The sequence below is a fragment of the Lathyrus oleraceus genome, chromosome 5 (genome assembly GCF_024323335.1).
Source record: "Lathyrus oleraceus cultivar Zhongwan6 chromosome 5, CAAS_Psat_ZW6_1.0, whole genome shotgun sequence".
In the NCBI taxonomy this organism is placed as follows: domain Eukaryota; kingdom Viridiplantae; phylum Streptophyta; class Magnoliopsida; order Fabales; family Fabaceae; genus Lathyrus; species Lathyrus oleraceus.
In genome coordinates, this window is record NC_066583.1 from 214,144,995 (window position 1) to 214,161,141 (window position 16,147).

The window sequence follows — 16,147 nt, forward strand, 5'->3', positions numbered from 1 at the left end:
AAATTGGTGATATATATTGGAAAAGGGCTACATTGAACATAATGACCATTTCTCCACCAACTCTGAATCCGATGTATTTGAAGCTTTAGTTGACGATGACTGAGCGAGAATCTCTGACAGATGACAAATTGTAGAACAAAGTCTTGTTAGGATGCAGTTACTTGCCAAATCCCTATATATTTTTTGCCTAGATTTCCTCAAGGTGAGGTACTCAATCTAGCGGGATATATATTCATTTTTTTCATGTCTCTAACTTTTGCCTGGATCGCCCTTTCGGGTTTTCAATCCACCGAGACGCTCATTTTTGCCTAAGTCGCCCTTTCGGGTTTTCAACTTAGCGAGCTATTCTGTTTTTATTCATTTAGGCGAAGTATTTCTTGACTGCATCTAAATTCACAGGACGAGTGAAATCCTCCCCATCCATAGTTGTAAGTATCAATGCACCGCCTGAAAAGGCTCTCTTAACAACATATGGACCTTCATAGTTTGGAGTCCACTTGCCCCTAGAATCGGGCGCAAAACACAAGACTTTCTTGAGCACAAGGTCGCCTTCTCGGAACACACGAGGCTTGACCTTCTTATCAAAGGCTTTCTTCATTCTTTGTTGATATAATTGACCATGGCACATGGCAGTCAATCTCTTTTCTTCTATCAAATTCAACTGGTCATAACGACTCTGAACCCATTCAGCATCAGTCAATTTGGCTTCCATCAAGACTCTCATTGATGGGATCTCCACCTCTACTGGGAGCACAGCCTCCATGCCATAAACAAGAGAGAAAGGGGTTGCCCCAGTTGAAGTGCAGACAGATGTACGATATCCATGTAGAGCAAACGGCAGCATCTCATGCCAATCCTTATACGTGACAACCATCTTCTGGATAATTCTCTTGATATTCTTATTAGCAGCTTCAACAGCCCCATTCATCTTGGGTCTGTAAGGAGAGGAATTATGATGCGCAATCTTGAACTCACTACACAGCTCTTTCATCATTTTGTTGTTCAAGTTAGAACCATTATCAGTAATGATCTTATCTGGCACACCATATCGGCATATGAGTTGAATCTTGATAAACTTCACAACCACCTGCCTGGTCACATTTGCATATGATGCCGCTTCAACCCACTTAGTGAAGTAATCAATTGCTACGAGAACAAATCTATGACCGTTGGACGCTTTCGGCTCTATCATGCCAATCATGTCAATTCCCCACATAGAGAAAGGCCATGGTGATGAAATCACGTTCAGAAGTGTCGGAGGAATATGAATCTTATCCGCATAAATCTGACACTTATGGCATTTCTTCATGTATTTGCAGCAGTCAGACTCCATTGTCAGCCAATAGTAGCCTGCTCTCAACATCTTTCTAGCCATGGCATGTCCATTGGAATGAGTACCAAATGAACCCTCATGGACCTCAGTCATTAACAAGTATGCTTCGTGTCTATCCACGCATCTGAGCAGCACCATGTCAAAATTTCTCTTATAAAGCACATCACCATTGAGGTAGAAACTACCCGATAATCTCCTTAGAGTCTTCCTATCTTTCACATATGCCCCAGGCGGGTAAATCTGGATCTGAAGAAAACATTTGATATCGTAATACCATGGCTTATCATCTTTTACTTCTTCTACTGCAAATACATGAGCTGGTCGGTCCAAGCGCATCACAGTGATATTGGGAACTTCATTCCAAAGTCTTACCACAATCATTGAAGCAAGGGTAGCAAGAGCATCTGCCATCCGATTCTCATCTCGAGGAATATGATGGAAGTCAACCTCATTAAAGAATGTTGAAATCCTCCTCGCATAATCCCTATATGGAATGAGGCCAGGCTGATTCGTTTCCCATTCACCCTTAATCTGGTTAACAACGAGGGCCGAATCACCAAATACATCAAGATATTTGATCCTAAGATCAATACATTCTTCCAATCCCATGATACAGGCCTCATATTCAGCCATATTATACATGCATTTGAAAGTTAGCCTTGTTGTAAAAGGAAAATGTGTGCCCTGAGGAGTAATAATCACTGCCCCAATACCATTTCCATATTGATTCACAACGCCATCAAATATCATGCTCCATCGGGATCCGGGCTCTGGCCCTTCATCGAGCGTAGGCTCATCACAATCTTTCATTTTCAAATACAGAATCTCCTCATCTGGGAAGTCATACTGAACTGACTGATAATCCTCAATCGGCTGATGTGCCAAGTGGTCAGCCAAGATACTACCTTTAATAGCCTTCTGAGTTCGATACTCAATATCATACTCAGATAATAACATCTGCCAACAGGAAATTCTCCCTGTTAGAGCAGGCTTCTCGAAGATATACTTGATTGGATCCATTTTTGATATCAACCAAGTCGTATGATTCAACATATACTGGCGTAAGCGCTTAGCAACCTAAGCCAAAGCACAGCATGTCTTCTCAAGCATTAAGTATCGAGACTCACAATCAGTGAACTACTTGCTCAAGTAGTAAATAGCATATTCCTTCTTTCCTGATTCGTCTTGCTGACCAAGGACACAACCCATTGAGTCTTCAAGCACACTCAGATACATAATCAATGGTCTTCCTTCCACGGGCGGAGACAGGATCGGAGGCTCAGACAAATACTCTTTAATACTATCAAAAGCCTTTTGGCAATCCTTGGTCCAATCATGGGACTGATCTTTTTGGAGAAGCTTGAATATCGGCGCACATGTGGCAGTCATGTGGGATATGAACCTGGAAATGTAATTCAAGCGGCCAAGAAAACCTCAGACTTGCTTCTCAGTTTTGGGTGTAGGCATCTCTTGTATTGCTTTGACCTTTGCAGGATCAACCTCAATACCTCTTTCACTAACAATAAAGCCCAATAACTTGCCGGAACGGACTCCAAATGTACACTTGTTGGGATTCAGACGAAGCTTGTACTTTCTCAAACGCTGAAAAAGCTTCAACAGGTGCTCTACATGCTCAACTTCCGTTTCTGACTTGGCAATCATATCATCGACATATACCTCGATCTCCTTGTGCATCATATCATGAAACAAGGTAGTCATATCTCGTTGATACGTGGCTCCGGCGTTCTTCAAACCGAAGGGCATCACTCGATAACAGAATGTTCCCCAAGGTGTGATGAATGTTGTCTTCTCCATATCCTCGGGTGCCATCTTAATCTGATTATATCCGGAAAATCCGTCCATAAATGAGAAGACCTTGAATTTAGTTGTATTATCCACCATCATATCAATATGTGGTAGAGGGAAATCGTCTTTCGAGCTAGCTTTATTCAAGTCTCTATAGTCCACACACATCCGGACTTTTCCATCTTTCTTAGGCACGGGCACAATATTGGCCACCCATTGAGGATATGTAGAAGTCACCAGAAACCCCGCATCGATTTGCTTCTGAACTTCCTCCTTGATCTTTACTGCCATATCGAGATGAGTTCTTCTGAGCTTCTGCTTCACATGCACACACTCAGGCTTCAAAGGTAGGAAATGTTGCACGATATCAGTATCTAGACCAGGCATGTCTTCATATGACCAGGCAAAGACGTCAACATATTCTCGTAGCAACTCAATCCACCCCTTCTTAAAAGACTCTTCCAGGAGTGCCCCAATCTTCACTTCTCGCACACAATCTTCAGACCCCAAATTGACTGTTTCCAGATTCTCAAGATGCGGCTGAATGATCTTCTCTTCATGCTCAAGTAGACGGGTAATCTCGTCAGGAATCTCTTCAACATCATCTTCTTCTGCCTCAAATACAGGGAATTCAAAGTTGGGAGATGGTGTTGGATCATTATGTTCAATGGGTTTGATCAACCTGCATAATGATTTTGGATATAAAGAGCTTTTAGAATTCAAGCAAGGTAAATCATTATGCAGATGAAAACATTGATTTTATTCTATTTTTGAGGTTTTATGTGATCACCAATTTCATGCAAAAGCGAAAAGGGAAAATAATGGGAAAAACAAACATTTAACATGAATCTATTGAATGAAAATATCATTGTATTTATGCGCCAACAATGTCATCACTTCTCCTTTTGGCATGGGAGAAGGGTTTTTAAACATAATGAACATTACTTTGACTTATGGATAACTGTTGGAATATCCACAGCGACCCAATTATTGTAGATCCCTCCAGGGATGACGAAGTTGCCAGAATCCTCTTCATCCTCTTCCAAAACGGCAGCAGCCTCTTCATCTTGACCGGTGTGGATGAATCCTCCACTCTTGAACAAACCTTGCGCGTTGAAAACCCCAGAAGAAAAGCCTATGCCAGCCTGGGACTTGTTGTCTTTCAACTATATCATTTGCCCGAAACCGGCAGTTGCACCATGCTCAATGGCCAACTTCGCATCTTTGTAGGAAGCAAATGAAGGAGTTCCTTTCTTAATAGGCTCAGCAATAGATAAAGCTTGGAACGGAGTTCCAACTTCATCCTCAACATCTATATAAGAGAAGGAAGACAAATGGCTAACCAGGAGAGCCTTTTCTCCCCCTACCACTACCAGCTTCTTATTCTACACAAATTTCAATTTTTGGTGTAGGGTGGATGTCACGGCGCCAGCCTCGAGAATCCATGGTCTACCTAGGAGCAGCTATTCGATGGGTGAATATCCATAACCTGGAAGGTAATCTGGAAATCACTGGGTCCAATTTTGACTGGGAGATCAACCTCACCAATCACAGTTTTGCGAGACCCATCGAAAGCCTTCACAACTACTCCACTCTGCCTCATGGAAGGCCCTTGATATGATAACTTCGCAAGAGTGTTCTTCGGCAATACATTTAATGATGATCCAGTGTCCACCAACATATTGGACATGGCGTCATCCTTGCAGCTCATAGATATATGTAATGCCAAGTTGTGGTCTCTTCCCTCCTTGGGGAGATCAGCGTCAGAAAAACTCAAGTTGTTACAAGCGGTGATGTTTGCAACAATGCTATCAAACTGTTCTATCATGACATCATGATCCACATATGCCACATCCAACACCTTCTGCAGAGCTTCTCGGTGTGGTTCTGAATTCAATAGTAGTGATAACACAGATATTTTGGATGGCGTTTGTAGAAGCTGGTCTACAACATTGTACTTGCTTCTCTTGATGAGCCTTAGCATCTCATCACAATCTTCTTTCGTATTGCCACTCGGGCTAACAGAAGCAGGAGTTTTCAAAGTAGAGGAGGGCCCAACTCGTACGACATGAGATACTCAGACGCTCTCTTCCTAACCCAAGCAGTGTAAGGCTCCAAAGTGACACAGTTCTTAGGGCCCAACTCATTCCTTCCTTTCCTATGAACCTTGCGCCAAGCACGAACCATCCTGCATTTCAAGCCTTGGGGATCTTTACCCTCCTGAAAGAACACACCCTCCAACAGAATGTTATTGGGTTTATCCTTTAGGGGGAACCCAAGCTGACGACGTGCCAAAACAGGGTTGTAGTTAATCCCACCACATGTACCAAGAAGAGGTACATTGGAGAATTCACCACAAGAGTCGATAATCTGCACACCATCATACACACGGTTGTACCAAGAGATATCATCATTAGTGAGAGACATAAGTCTCGTGGACCACCGTAGATATCCCTTATTCTCCTTGAAGGAGACCGTCTGCGGTAAGGGAGAAATAAACCACTTGTACAACAGAGGCAAACAGCACACAATGGCACCACCACCCTTTGCATTCCTCATATGCAAAGAAAAATAAGCATCACCCAACAAAGTCGGAACGGGATTAAGAGTAGAGAAAATCCTAATAGCGTTCACATCCACAAACTTGTCGATGTTGGGGAACAACACTAACCCATAGATGAGAAGTACAAATATGGCTTCAAAGGCGTCCTCACTCATGGCAACTGGTCTAGAATAGGTATACCCACAAGGTAGGCATACTCCTCAAGCGTGGGCAAAAGCTGAAAATCCGGAAATGTGAAGCAATGGTACAAAGGATCATAAAACTGCACCAATACGCTCATCAACCCTTCATCCACCTGAGTAGTCAGAAGAGGAAGAAGCTTCCCGAAACGAGCTTTGAAACCCAAGGGATCTAATACATAGGATGTCAAATTCCTTAGCTCTTTCAAATCTGGTTGTCTGAAGTTGTACTTCTTTGTATTTCTTCTTTGTCTTTCCATGTGTGAAAATTTGCAAATAGACCTCTTAAGTTCCTTGAAAATTTCCTTATTATTTTGATGATATGGATGCAAATGGGTGCATGAATGCAACAATCACACTCAAGGATCAAGCAAAGCACACCAAACAAAGGTCATGGGATGGATCATGGCATCCTTAATATCAATCATCCATTTTGGTGGATTATGGTTTACACCCTATCAACACCCAAGTTCCATTGATATTAGGGATACATGAACGGATCAACCACGAATCAAGGGTTTGTTGCAAGTCGAGAGCATGGAGTCTTGGTTAAGAACCACCCAAAGGGAGTGTACTAAGGTTTAACCTGCCAGACATGTTCTATAAGAGGTTCCCATAGTCATAATCCCATCTTTCGGATATTATCGGAGAAACGACTACTCGTATTCTAAAAATATTCTCAAGAGAGACTCTTATGAGTGTAGTATCGCGTAACAATCGTATCAAATCTTACACTTGAACGACTTTCGCACTACATCCTAAGAATAGGCCAAGATGGGCTGGGTAAACTAAGGTCCTTGGCTTCTAAGGTTCATATTGGAAAGAGTAATGTCTAACCACAACTACTCGTGTGACATTATTGATTCCAACATGACCTCCACCAAGTGAATAGATTTGCAAGTCAACTTGCTAAGGAATAACTCCACACAAGTCAACAAGACTATGCAATTCTCCTATCCTAAGTGCACTCGAGTTCGGGTATAGAACTCATCTCACAAAGATCACCAAGCATACAAGGAATTAATATTCAAGCAAATCAATCATTACATATAATACAGTAATCCCAAATTGCACAAAAATATGTCACAAAGCAATAATACAATACAATACAACAAATATGAAAAGTAGGCAAAACCCACTAGGAAAGATGATTTCCCCAGCAGAGTCGCCACTTTTCTGTAGCGGGGTATTCGTTACCATTAGAGATATTGATTAAATCCAAGGTAAACCATACAAGTCGAGTCGCCACCGCACTTCCATTTATCCAAAGGAATGGTTAGAAAGCGAACAAAAACCTAAAAGTTTTATCGAATCAAAAACTAGTAAAAATGTCAGAGATCGGGGTAAGGGGGTTGGTTATGCAATGGGAAGGTTTTAAGCACCCAAAACATCCTAGGTACTCCTAGGGAGCCCTTTTCATATTGGTTGTAAGGTTGGTATTTTGTGAAAATTTATTTGTGCAAACATGATTGAAGAGATGAGAAGAGAATATACAAGTTTATTTACATTTTATGTTTGGATGGATAAACCCATTGCCTACGTACCATCTTAAAAAAAGATTAGGATCAAAACCTCGTAGTTCGGGGTAAAAATCTTAAAATGAGTTGGTGAATTGATTGGTCCAAAAGCCTTAAGGTCTTTTGTTATCCAAGGGATAAAACTCAACCTAAAACCACAAATCCACCATGTGAGGATAGCTTCAACATGCTAGTGAGGGGTTAACCCTATAATAAGCATGGAAGACTCATTGTCCATCACTAAGAATATAGGAGAGTATTACATCTACCTCAAGGATAACCCAAACCTAATAGCTAAAGGTTATGAAAAAGTGATTTAAGAAAGTGGCCATTAAAACCACAAAAGCATTTGAATGGGTTATATTTACCAATGAAAAGTATTTACAAAAATGGTCAAAGCTGACTTAGAAGTTCAATTCAAAATATGTGTTATGAAAAGAAAAGTTTGAAAATCAAAAGCATAAGTCTTAGGTTTCTAATGTTGAAAAGAAGTGTTAAATGTTTTCACAAAAGTTTTGGCTTGGGTTAGAGTGGAGGGAAGAAGAAGAATGGCTAAATCCTAAACATACAAGAAGGTAAGGGATAAAGAAGTAAAACCACAAATGGAGTTTCTCTCTTGAGATCATATTGATGATCCAAGTAGCTCCCATCCTTTGGAATAAGCAATCACATAAGCATAAACTCAAGCAATCAACAATCAAATGAACTCTTGGAAAGCTCCTCAATATATCTTGGGTCTCTCTCTCTTGGAAGCTCATGGTAATGGTTCCTCGATTTGGCTCAATGTTGGAATCCCTAGCACAAGAACAGACACATCAAAAAGTTCTAACAAACAAAACCAAGAATGAACAAAGATGGAGTTTAGAAATTGGTGTTTCCAAAGTTCTCTTCAAGATTTATAGCACTCTAAAGGCCCAATGCCTAGTCGCTCTCTGACTTTTATAGCACTCTAAAGGCCCAATGCCTAGTTGCTCTTTGACTCCAAATTTTCATAGGAAAAGTCCTAAAGTCTAAGTCCATTTTATCCAATTCTTTGCATTGTGGTCAACAACAATCAAACAAAGCACAAGCACAAAAATATATACAAAATCATATGCTCAAGTGAGCAAAAGGCAAATTGCATTAACATAAACATGTGCTCCAATGAGCAAAGGGAAAAGAAAATGAATAATATGTACAAGAATAGTAAATTACATAAATGTAAAGTGCAAAAAGTAAATGTTAATGGTTAATGATTAGTGTTAGTAGTTAGTGTGCCATAAGGCAAATTTAGCGCTATGTTAAGCAATCGTAATTGGACTTATGTAGAAGTCACAACTATATGAGGCCGGTCAATAATAATGTAGGCAACAACACAAGTTAGAAGTCTTGATTAGTGAACCAAGGTCCAACAACTTGTCATGCCAAAAGAAAAAAAGAGAATTGATCTTGTATTGGTTTAAGTTTTTTGCATGATTTAGGAAGCAACCTATCCTTAATGCAAAGCCATTCACTTGATCATTTGATCAATATGAATTAGATTTGAATCAAGGAAGATTAAACCTCCCTAATCAATGCTAACATATACACCTCTAACTCATTGATCAAAAAGAAAAAAGAAGAAGAAGAGAAAGAGATGAATAATGGATTATGAAATGGAAAGATTAAAATGCATAAGGTGAAATAAAATGTACCAATCCATGTGTGTTGACCAAATGACATTGAAACCCAAAGTCAAACAATGAGAAACCAGAAATGGGATGAAGATTGGAGGTCAAACAATAAGCAAAATATTTTTGGCATTTTTAATATCAAAATAAACTTGAATTAAAAATAAAAGAAAGTTCAAACTTCAAAATCACTTCAAATCAACCTTGAAAGGTCCAAGTGATTTATCCCAAGTTCAACAAGGTCAAACAAAGTTTGACAAAAAATTTCAGCATTTTTAAAAGCCAGAAACTATTTTTAGTCCATTAAAAATGAATAAAAATAACCTAATTGAACTAAAATCTAAAATAAATCTCAAATCAATTAAAAAATTGATGAGAATATTTTTCATAGATCCATCATCATTCAAATAGGTTAGGAAAATGTTTTTGTACTTTTTTGAATATAAAAAACTATTTAAAATGAATTAAAAATAACCAGAAAAGAGAAAATTCACAAAAAATATCAAATGACAAAATAAAAAAATATTAAAAATCGTTTTTAGAAACTAGAAATTATTTGAAGGAGAATGCAATTGGTCCCATATTTTTTGGAATTAAAATGAAGAAGTTATGAATTTTTGAAATAAAAGGGAATAAAAGAAATAAAATCAGAAAAATAGAAAAATCAAAAAAACAAGGAGCGTCTGATCAAGCCTCATTAATTGACGTGGCTGATCAAACGCTCCACATGCGCGCTTCCATGGTAGGCTTCAGTCCACGCGTAACACAATGAATTATTAAAAGTCATAAGAAGCAAAGGCCAGGATTAGATCTGGAAATAAGAATGGATGGCCACAATTGGACCTGGAGACCAGACGGTGGCCAGCGCCACTGTCTTCTCCGGCTAGCTCCGGTGAGAGCTCAAATTTGAGAAGAGCAAATGTGCACCAAAACACACGATCCAGGCATCAATCGAAAGAGGAAGTGATGTGCATCACTCCTATACCACTCACTTCCACTCTAGATTCCTATTAAGAGAGAAATCAGAGATGGAAGCTTGATGGTGTTCATCATGAACTTGCTTGATTTTGAAAATTGAATACACAGCAATGATGCCTCTATGGAGAGGACTTCAGACAACACAATATCCAAGCAAATAGATCAAAGAATAGTGAGTTTCGAAGAAAAAACCAGTTGGAGAGAACTTTTGAATTGTGGTGATCTGAGCTTGATTCCTTGCTTCCTTTGGCCAAACAGAAGTACAATGGACTATAGGATGAAGGTCTAGGAACTTTAGATCTAGAGATTCAACCAAATTTAGTTGAATTTCAGATCTGAAAAATGTGAATGAAAACGAAATAGTTCCTTTGGTGAGAGGTTTGGTTTTCAATTCAGCAGCATCTCAGGTTGATTCCTCTCTCCAAATTGAATGGAATGGTGCTTCTATTTATAGACAAGCATGGTGCAAGCAATGAGAAATCCGTGTGTGCATGGCAAGTGGATACTCTTTGCATGGGCTTGCATGATCATGTAAAAGGCCCAAATTCAATGCCAAATGCAATCTGCAATATAATTGAGCTGAAATGGACGTGTAATTGGCAATGCACAAGCTTGTGTAATGAGTTCCAACATGTTATGCACAATTTTGCCTAAAACTTCTCCTCTTCGAAAATTCCATTTTCCAAATCCAAACATGAGCATGTGAGTATTGATTGGAAAGGTCTTGATGTAAGGAACAAATGTTATGTTGGGCAAAAATCCATTTGAAGTGTGGAAATTAGTGAATTTTGAGTTTAAAGTGTAAGGTGCAAAGCATGCAAAGGTGAGATTTCCAAATTTGGCCAATGTTCAAGCCCCTCTGTTTTGATGATGCAAACCTCAAATGAAAAAACCTCCAAAATCAAAGTTGTAGATATTTTCAAGAAAATCAAAATGGACTTAAATTTTGCATCATTTGGATTTTTTATGAAATAGTTATGGGCACTGGAAGTTGGACTTTTTTGCCTTTCAATGCATTTGGTCCAAAGTGACCTATAATGTTTTGCATTATCACATGTATTTCCTTTGAGATTTTAAAATTTTGTTCAACATAATATTTGAAGTAGACATCTTAATATTTCCAATGCATTTGATCCCACCACAAAATCATAAAAAATGAATGACTTATGTTTTTGGGAAGTTGACCCAAAATTAGGGTTTCAGTCAAAATGACCTATAATGTCTTGGAATGGGAGATGATCTTCCAAGCTTCAAATCAATTTTTGATGAACATGAAAGTTGTTCATATTGTCCTTAAGAACATTTTTTGTTTGGGATCATCTCCATTTGACCAACACATAAAAAATTAGGTCTCAGTGCATTTCAAAATAGTCAGATGAATTGACTAATCAACTTTCCAAGTCCACAACTCATATCTTGATGAATTGATGATTGAGGGCACTCAAATAAGTTCCAATATGCATGAAATGATGAATTAAAGAACTTCCCTTGATTGTATTTGATCATGGGCTGAGGTTGCTTCAGGAGCAAGGCATACTTGGTACACAGATGAATTAGGGTTTCTTTGGAAAACAAGCCTCAAACCCTTTGACTTGCTTTGATCAAAATGATGAATTGAGATACTTGGGAGGCATACTTGATGGGTAAGAGCTTTGGGAACCATTACCATGCTTGCTTTCATCTTCTCTTGCCCATATCTTTGCACTCATGATCTCCTAGAGGCTTTGGACCTTGTGATTGCTCAAGCTACAAACAAGAAATGTTAGCTGTCGCATTACGCGAAAAAACCGGCGGGAAAACGAAACAACAGAGCCGCCACCGTGCGTTATTTATCCCAAAAGAGGGAAAGGAAACGCTCGAAGTAAACCTGGAAAGAACATGGTCTCGCGACCAGAGATTGCAAGGATCGGGAGTCGGTTATGCGAAGGGAAGGTATTAGCACCCCTACGCATCCGTCGTACTCGATGGGATCCACGCTCGAAAAGAATAGAAGAAAGGTTGCTAAAGACTGCTCACACACTGCACACACGCTGGAATCAAACACAGAAAAGACGGAAGAAACAGACTCGGCAGGATATCGCATCCTGGGCCTACGTAGTTTGTCAGACACAAACATCAGAGTCGACGTAGTTCAGGAACGGGGGAAACGTGCTCGCTAGGATGTCGCATCCTATGCATACGTATCTTCTCTAACCAGAGAAAGAATCAGAGCACTCATAGCTCGGCTAACGCACGCCAAACAAAACACAAATAGGAAACCGACTGCCAATCGCTGGACTTACGTCAGACTCCACACAAACAGGCAAACCTGGAAACCGAATGCCAATCGCTGGACTTACATCAAACTCCAAACCAACAGACACACACCCACACAGGAAACCAACTGCCAATCGCTGGACTTATGTCAGACTCCAAACAAAAAACACACACAGGAAACCGACTGCCAATCGCTGGACTTATGTCAGACTCCGAATAGAAAAGGATAACAAACACACACAAAAGGAAAAGAAAGTGCCCAGAGAGATTAGCTCAATCTCCTGCCTATGTACCTCATCTGGTATGAGGATCAGGGCGACGTAGTTCCCCTTAACAGGGAAAGAACTTCTAACCTAACCAGAGACAAAGGGAGATAACAAGCTACTAGGGAGACTACGACTCGAGCCTAGAAGTTGTCATGCATATGATCCCTATGTTAAGGTCTCTATCCTAACTTGCACAGGAAGCAAGCTAGCCTAAACAACACATCATCAAACACAAGCACAAGTAGCACACACTATATGCAAACAATTGGCTCACACAAGGCTGGGCTTTAGTCAAGGGGTCATGTCAACCTCGACAAACAAGCCAACTGGAATGGGGTGTGGTTAGCTCTTAACCCTAACATTGAGAGTTAGGGTGAAGCATATGAAATGAGAATGAGGGTAAGACCTCATAGCTCTTATCCCTGGCCTGGGAGAGCTTCAGACAATGAAAGTGTGGGAGTCCAGAATGTGGGACTCTACTCCACATGACTGACACAACAAGATCTTGGATTCTTATTCAAAGTGCATCAACACAATGGTGTGAGCAGGATGAATGACACAACTGAATAGCAGGGGATGGATTGCACATCCCTTTTATCTGCCAATTGCCTCTTAAGAGGTCTTTACCTGCTTGGCACAAAATTAAACATCCACAAACATTGCCTCTTAAGGAGGGCTTCAGACAGGTGCCTGCCAAAGTAACATGACAGGTCTTCCAGACTACATGAAGATCAAGGGATTATACCTCAGTGGTAAGAAAACCACAAGCAAGCAAAGCAAAGTTCAAATGAACTTAAAGCAACTTAGGTACCTGTGAAAACATCTAAACCTATCAGTACAAAATCCAGACAAACAATCAAAAGTCAATATTCAAACAGACAGACAAATCCAATGTGCACAATGAGCAAACACAAGTGAACCCTCATCAAGGCCTACAAAACAGCAAGTGTTAGCCAACAATAACAAATGATCAAGCTCAAATGAAGGAGCAACATCAACCAAGGAGATGCACACTTGAACCTGAAATTCACAACTCAAATGTAAGTAGCAAACCACTAGGTCAAAGCCTAGGGTCAAAAGTGGATCAAAAAACCAAAACAGAACTTGATATTCAACATAGATCATATTTAATCAATCAAGAACAATTCCTAAAAAGTACCAAAGCCAAATCATCATGCAAGTTCATGTAATAGGCAAGAGAAGTCAATGACCAATTCAAAGCACACATTTGAACATTAAGAATGAAAATTCCCAATCAAAACAGAAATGATTCAAATAATTCTGGAAAAATTCATGGGCATTCAACACATCTAACATGATCATCACACAAAAAATCCGAAGCATTAGAGGTCATTTGATATGGAAATTAAATTGCACAAGTTGATCATCCAAAGGTGTGACACAAATTGTCACACCATGCAAACACAAGCATGAAACAGAATTGGTACATGAGAAAAATACCAAACCAAGCCTCAAAGGTCCATCAATGTGTCTAGAATCAGCATGTAAAATTTCAAATCCATTGGATTAAAAACAAGCATTTCATGATAGAAAGAGTAAGGCAATGTCACAAATGCACATGTGTTCAATAAACCTAGAGAAAATAAAATTCCAGCCATGCACAACTTTTGAAATCATGATCATAAAAAACTAGACATAACAAGGATCATTTTTCAAAAAATTGGGAGTGATTTGGTGCATTTTTCAATTTGTTATGATTTTTACAAGTTAGCATAAAATGAAATTCAAACATGTGAACATGGCATAGCAAAGTGGAGGGAAAGATGAAAAAATGATGAACATTTGAACTATTGCGCTCGGCCAGATTCGAACCGTGTAGGAATTCAAATGAAATACGCGCTAACACCTGAAACGACACCGTTTCCATTCAAACCCTAAACTACATGCAAAAAAATCCAGAAAACGTCGCTTGAAACCGTCGCTATTCTCCAGAAACCGACGTTATTCTCCAGAACGCATGAATCTTCATCTTCTTCATGATGAAGAAGATGAACAGTGGCATGAACACTCATACAAATTTCCAGATTTTCCAGATTCGCCCAGAAATCCATAAAAACTATATCATTCAAATCCTTATTCCATGGTGAGCACGAATCAAACAACAATTAAGCCTAAAACATCAAGATCAAAGAGAATCGTGCATGAACATTTTTGCATCTCAAACTTCAAATGCACATAACTTAGTCAATACTACACCATTTCACTTGAGTTTTCTACCAGAATTCTCAGTAAACAAGGATCTACACAATTATGTTCATGGATTTGAGAATAATTGAGATCGAAAATCATACCTCTTGAAGAGCAGAATCTTGTTTTGCACGTTCCAAGGCTTGTAATGGCCCAAAGCTCCTCTATAATACTTGTGGAGATGATTGATGAAGAATTGGAAGCTTAAACACGTGTGAATCCAACTGAATTTGAAAACTCCATTGATGCTTTCAAGCTTCAAGTATGGTTGAATCTAGCACGAATTCTTCAAAGTGTACGTTGAATCTTACTCAAAACCACTCCATGATCATGAATTATGCAAGGAAATGAGTGTTTGTGTGAAGAATTTGGAAGTTCTTTGTGAGAGAAAATTTTGATCAAAATTCAAGATCTAGATCTGAAAATGTGTATTCTGAATGAAACAGTTGTGATTAAGCTTTTATATCCCTTGCTAATTAATCTGAAATCACCCTTAAGCCAAAACTAATTGGGATTAGAAAGAAATAAGGTGCATGCACAAATTTGCATTTTCACCTCATGCATGAGATGCACACGTGAACAGTACACCAAGCTCGTCATTTTCACTCAAAATCCTTTTTTAAACTCAATGGTAATGGTAGAAAGTCCATACAATGCACCATTTTTAAATTTCCACTTTTCCCTCCAAAATTGACTTGGATATGCAAATGCTCATGTGATAACATTTCAAGCAATGTGATGGTTGGTTTGGAAACCTCATGACATGAGAAGAACAATGCAAAAAGAACCACCAAATTTGGAGTTTTGGTTCAAAAGATATGGCCATTTGAAGTTTCAAGCATACTTTGCAATGCTTTGATCATAACTCCTTAACCATTCAATAGAAATTCATGATCTTGGACTTTTTTGAAATTGGAGAGAAAGATCTTCAACTTATATGTTGGACAAAATTTCATCTGAAGCTTATTTGATGTTGGAAAGTTAAGTTGAAGTTGGTCCAAAAACTTGCCATTTTTGGAAACTTGAAATTACAGGTCACTTTCCATTTTTGGAAACTTTTGATATGGCTTCAAATCCTTCAAGATAAGCATTTGACATGATGAATGAACCTCTTTGGGACATGAATGAAGTGTCTCAAACCATTTCTCCATCCCCTAGCCCTCAGTTGACTTGCAGTTGACTTTTATGGGCCTCAGATGACTTGATCATGCACTGTGGACTTTGAGCTTTCAACACTTGGCCAAATTGCTTCAAAATGAACCTTGGATCATGTAAGATCTCTATAACAACCCTAGGGATTTTATCTCATGGAAAAACCCTTGCTCTCTTGCATAGATGGATTCTCCTTATCAGTTTTGACTGCTGAAATGCAATGCACTATGCAATGACAAT